The sequence below is a fragment of the Nomascus leucogenys genome, chromosome 15 (genome assembly GCF_006542625.1).
Source record: "Nomascus leucogenys isolate Asia chromosome 15, Asia_NLE_v1, whole genome shotgun sequence".
NCBI classification, from domain to species: Eukaryota; Metazoa; Chordata; class Mammalia; order Primates; family Hylobatidae; genus Nomascus; species Nomascus leucogenys.
Window position 1 is genome coordinate 4,479,569 of NC_044395.1, and position 6,544 is coordinate 4,486,112.

The following is a 6,544-nucleotide window of genomic DNA, read 5'->3' on the forward strand; positions in this document are numbered from 1 at the left end:
TTGACTCTAGAAAATGACGGAACCCTTAACTCCAGAGAAGTCAAGGAGCCTGTTTTGTCCCTAGTTTCAGTTTAGGACTAATTATCTCTTGGGTTCCCTAAGTGATTCCTTAAACTTGTAGAGACCAACCTAGGAAGTCACATGGCTGTCATTGCTCCATATGCCATTATTGTCATTGCTAAATCCCTCTAAGAATAGTTCTGGGTGGAGATGGGCAGTGGCATGGCAGTGTTGCAGAGTTCTCCGTAGTCGGCTTCAAAGAGCTCAACCCATTAATGCAGAGACGTGTTTCTGGCACTAGGCATATAAATCCATATTCCTCTCTCCTCTCCTCATTTCTCTTACCTAAAAAAGTCAGTACCACAGAATTTCAGAATACTATTCCCTTGTTTAGAAACCAGACTCTCCATTGCCAAGGCTTAACATGAAGCCTCAACTTTCTGGGCAGAACTCAAGCTCCCCCACCAGTCTGGTTCTACACCCTCTCCCCCGCCACACCTCTCAGGCACAGCGCCACTGCTCCAAGCCAGCTTCTTCCTCCCCTGCAGAGAGGCTTCGGTTATCCCTGCCTCATGTCTTTGTTCAGATCAGCTGTACCATGTCAACATTAGACTGTGACCTCTCAGAATGCACATCCTTTGTCTCATATTCCATTATTTCTGGAATATACTGAGAAAATAATAACAAAATATCAAAAAGAAAGAAAGAAGAGAAAAAGAACAGGGAAAGACACAGTCCTGCGTCAAGGGGAGGACTCCCCTGCGTTCCTCTGCACCACCTCATGGCTCTCTTCTCCAGCCTCCAACTCTGACCTGTGCTTTCCTTGCCTGTTTCCACTCCTCCTCTTTCATAACTCCTCCTCTTTTTGGACTACTCTATACTCTTTATTCACCTCCCAAGTGTATGCACAGCCCCCTGACCTGGACTATAGGCCCTTCAAGGTTATGGCCAATGCTTTGGGTCTCTTCTTAGTACTCCAAGCACACACTGCCATCGATAGTTACTGAACCAAACTGAAAATACCTTCCACCACCCAATCCGCTCTTCTTTGACAGTTGAGATAGAAACTTGGCTATTGAGAATCTCTGTGAGATCAGAGGCCCAGGAGTAACTACTCTTACCATTTCTAGCACTAAACTTATCAAGCCACTTGTCACGTACCAAGTTTTATAAACATCAGTTTTCTAATCTGCAAAATGGGGATAATAATAGAATGTACTTCATCAAGTTCCGATGAGGACAGATAACTTATGTAAACACTTATAAACTATAAACACATATGACATATACAACATACCATCCCGTAAGAGTGCCTGGGTATTGAGAACTCTTCCTTGGCAACAGCCGGCCTTCTTTTTATCCCACCTTCCACAAGGAACTGAGGTCTCTTTTCCCAAGGCCCAGTACAAGGAAAATGCAGTGAATAGAGCTACGCACTGGGCAGCAGCGCAGAGTTCAAAACGGATTTTATTTGCTAGGTATGGGCATGACAAGTACAGGGAAGAAATAGAAATATTTAAGTATCAGTTTCCTGGTCGCTGACATCTAAAACTACTTTAAAAGTCAAGAGGAGCTAAGGAAACTTTAGAAGCTAATCTATGTACTGAGATTTTGCAAATGTTTATTCCCCTTTGGAGGGCTGCCTACCAATGGAAGAGCAGGTAGACATGCCTTGGGTGAGGAACTTCCAAATAGGAGTGGAGAAGCATGGAAATTTTTGAAGTAGCATGGAAATTTTTGAAGTATACAGCCAAAAGATACATCTACTTTTGTTTCAAATGAAGTGGCAGACAAATTTTTTAATCCCCTTAGAGCTGAGATTTTCAATGGATGGAATCGACGTGTCTTAGAGCTTGAAAGGGAATGCGTAATTTATAATCAAGTTCAATGCCTCATCTAACAAACAGGGAAATGAACACCCAGAGGGTGACCTTGTGCAAATGACCCAGTGCTAGCAGAGTCTAGACAGAAGCTTAGGTCTCCTGTCTCCCCAGGCTGTGGTTGTCCAGGCCACCCGGGCCATGACTAAATAGGTGACTTTTGAAGAAATAAGACTAAAGTGAACTCACCAAGACATAGTGGGTAACTAACAGAAACTTTCCCATTCAGCAGTTAGGTATTTATCTAATGATCTCAAAGGCAATCTACATGTGCAAACTTGCCTAGGATGTTAGGGGAAAAAATAGCAGTGGCCTAAACCATTGGAATCTCCATTTCAGATCGAGATTAGGCAACAAGGAGATTTAGCCAGATTGCTTCAGGAAGGTTTTCTTGCCCTGATATAATACATAAGATAAACCTCTCATTCAGAAGATCTTCAATTTTTGTCAACCTAAGTCCCATCCGCTTGCCAATCCAGTCCACAGTGTGTTACACGTTAAAGCCACAGGCTTCCTTATGGGTAACATATGTTGCTGAGACATGTGGAGCCATAATATCTCGCAACCCAGTGATACTGTCCCTAGAGTTAATATAACTCCACTAACATATGTTTCTGCTATTCCCATCCTGAGATACCAGTATTGAAATATATTATGCACAATGTACAGTTAATTGAAAGATACAGGGGGTATATTAAAAAATAAATCTGTTTCTACGACCTCTCCTAAAGTACATTTGAAATACCATATCGTTGCTTTCACACTAGTGTACGTGAACTATCTCTGTTGTTTTTTCTGGTCTCTATTTTTTCCTTTCACTTGCCCATGTCTTCTTGGTGCCATGCTAACCACACGACACTAAGGCTGGAGGTTGGGGGATGTGATGCCAGGAACTAAGGCAGTGAGTAAGGAGGCGTGGTTGGAAGTGAGAGCAACAGGAGAAATCATCAGTCATCTCATCCCTCGGAATCCTGGCAGTACCATATTTTAGAAACTTAATCCCAAGAGGAAGTCAAGTATATCCGCCTTTCCCCTGCCCTTGTGGCATGGTCATATCTATGTGTCAAGGAATGGCCTAATTTTATACTTCTTTTGTAAAGCAAGGAAGTCGTTGAGATGGAAAACATTGATCTGCATTTCCTCTAACACTTCTTTTATTGTCACACCCTGCACACGGTTAGCGCTCAAGACCAGCTCATACTCCTCCTAGATATTTCTAGAATTTATGTCATCCTCTCCAATCCACTTACACTGCCAGGTTTTCATGGTCTTAAATCTGGATTATTGCAGGTGCCTCTTACTTGGTCTTTCTGCCAACAGTCTTTTCCCATCCCAGTCCATGCTTACTACCAGCTCACTGGAGTGGTAAGCTAATTACGGTCTGATTTAAAATATTTCCATGGCTCTCTGCTGCCTGTCAAACAAAGCAAAAACTCCCTAATGCAACATAAGAAGGCCCTCCATGATCAGACCCCAGCCCAGCCCAGGCTTCAAGCCCACCACTCTCTCTCATGTATTCTACAGTCCAGCCACATCAAGCTGTTTTCATTCCTGACCTCCATGCCGTCGTGCATGCTGGCCACACTTACAGGAATCTCCTCATCTGCCCAACAAATTCTTTTCATTCTTCAAAACCCAGCTCAAAAGCATCACTTCCCCTGACTCCTTCCCAGGTCCACTCAAAGTGATTCCCGCAATTGCTTCTTGTATAATTCCCATAGATCTAGAAGCATACTTCTGTTAGAGCACTTCTCATGCTCCATCATAATCATTTTCTCATGTCCATCTCCCCCAAAAAAATGTTTCTCGAGGAGTAGACTAATCGGTTCATTCTACAACTTATTCAGTAAATACAGGGCTTGAAGTCCTGATGCTGCCATTTACAAGTTGGGGGAATATCTAAGGTCCTCAGCTTTGATCCTCAGCTTCCTGATACACAAGAAGAGGCAGTGACAGAATATAATTCATAATGTTGTTATGAACAATAAATACAATAAGAGAAGTAAAGCCTTTAATAGAATGCGTATATATAGTTAATGCTGGGTGATGGCTATTATCATTGTATGATCACTGTGTGCCAAGCACTTAGTGAAAAGACAACTAAAGCCTGCCCTCGAGGCCTTTAGGGTACAGCCAGAGAGACAGACAGGCAATTAGCTCAATGTCAGAAGATGCAGAGGGTGCCATGAGAGCTCAAGATGGGGCACCTGCTGTCACTAAATGTCACACCTGCTGGAAAGATTGAAAGCAGATGAATCTGAAACAAGGGAAAACAGGTAGAGACTACGGACATACTCCAGTGAGACATGATGCCGGCCTGCACTACAGCAGCAGCAGCAGCGGGAAGGAAGAAAGGGACCGAGTTTGAAGATATCCTGGAGGTGCAATCAAGTCATGTGACTGGATGAATAATGAGATGTTTGGGGTGGTCTGTGTGGGGTTGGTGGGGAGTCTGGGTGAACACAGGTGGGTGGGAGGGTTACGTATGCAGACGCAGAACCCACTGATGTGTTGGTTTTAACTGAGCAGTGAGAGAGCACGTGATCCCCAAGGAAAGCATATGAAATGCATGAGCCAAGCAGAGGGCTGCAAGGAGCAGCAGCACCGGGCAGGCGGTGAAGATCAAACAGAACCAAGTATGCAGACAGGCGGTGCCCACACTGAGAAGTGTCCCCACAGTTCCACCAAAGACAGGCTCCTTCATCCGTCTTGGTTTGGTGCGTGTTCCCAAGGAAGCCTCTGCGTCACAAATGCTCATTGACCACTGACTGTGTCCCAAGCCCTGGGCTCTAGGTGCTGTGTGTAACTGCAGTTTCAGAACCAGGTTCCCATGCACTGCAGACTCGGCCCAGGGAGGGTGCTTAGAGAGGTCATGTCATCCTCCTGAACATGTTTCCAGAGCACTCTCAAAGGCTTTTTTCTCAAAATCCTCAACAACAACAAAACCGCATCAGGAGTATCTGCTCAATTACCCACGGCAGAGAGTCGGGGTGCTCCGTGCTGAGGCCAGAATCCCAGTCCCCTGAGGTCATCTGAACTATTGGTCAGATGTCTGGGACAGCAGTGGCTTAAGGCCCTGGACACTGTCTGGGACTGTGGCTAGGTACAGGAACAGGGAATGATATGAAGGCAATTGTTTATAACAGCCTAGGAGTACAGCTAAAATCTCATCAAATTCCAGCCATTCCCCACGACAATATTTTCACCCTTTGCCCAAATCCAGTTTTTCACAAGGAGATTCCCTCCTCTCTTCATCTCCCTCTATCTTACCCTTTCTGCCAAAATTGTTCTCCTTTGGAAACAAATAGTTCTGTTTCTTCTTTGGAATGCCTTGGGAGGTCAGGAACTCTTTATCTCCTCCTTCACAACATTCTGGTCACTGCTTGGAATGTGACTTACGTTACTGACCACAGCTCAGGAGAGCAAAACAAAGGCAGGGCTGCCCAGCTGAGCACGAAGGGGTGGGCCTGGAGGGAGGGGAAGGTGAGGGCTGAGTTTCTGGCTGCCCTCTCCCTCCCCAGTTTCATGCTTTGGAGCAGCAAACATTTCATTGCAGGCTTCTCACAGCTGCCGGGGGCTGAGGGGTGACACCGTGGCAGTGATGTCTGAAGAGCCTGAAGGGGGATGTTCTGCTCTTCTGGGATTTGTTGCTGGGATTGCAGGCTTCAGGGCTGACTCACCCATGAGGGCTGGACACAAGCCAAGGAGCAAAGGAAAGATGCTTGGGTCACACGCGCTGCCCTTGGCCACGCCAGTTCAGCCTGCTGGGGGCTCGCCAGGGTTCACGGGGCAGGCGGAGCATGACCCAGGGGTCGACACCTTTTTGCAATTATCAAGGTTTTTTCTCACTGGGGCAAGAACACATTCCCCTCCAGAGGATGGATTACAAAGCAAATCGTTCCTGCCTCTCTTCAAAGGCCAGCAAATTTAGGAAACTGCTCCTTCCTTCTCCAGAAACTTTAAAATGCGGCCAAGTTTGTTACCCGCCACACACCCCATTGCCTTACCTGGAGCTCTCCTGAGCCTCCAGGCCCCGCTGTAGTTGGGACCCAGCCTCCTCTGCTTCCTCAGTAATTTGCTGATCCCCAAAGCAGCCCAGAGGACCTTTTCCTTAGAAAGGTTTTACTGGCAATTGCTTCAATGGAAAACAAAAAGGATTACAAAAATAACCCCAGGAATATGACAACATTTTGAGCAATTTTAGAAAGATCTTACAATTGCTGACTTCCAGCTTAGACATTAACCCAGACCCCTGAAGTTCCCTTCTGGGCCTTCTGCTAGCTCATAGACTCATGCAGGCTCTTCTGGCTAGTTCTTCCTTCTTCCAGAACCTTCTATCAAGTGCTGAAACTTTGTCCAACCTCCCCACGTCCCTCACCCACATGCCTGAAGGGGCAGCTCTCCCAGCTCAAGAGGGAGTCACTCCCCATGGCCTTGCCCTGCTGGAAAGTCAACAGGAGAAACCCCTTCATCTCTGAACCCCAAACTGAAAACAAACCATCAGCTAGCAAAATCTAAACCATAACTGGGCCTAGAAACCCAGACTGCTAAAGCTGGAAGTGCCCTAATAGAACACTGAATCTACCCTTCTCACTTTGCAGGTAGGAAATGAGGATTCCAAGAGAGGATCTCAGACCCGCGACCAACACGAGTTTCTAGATGTT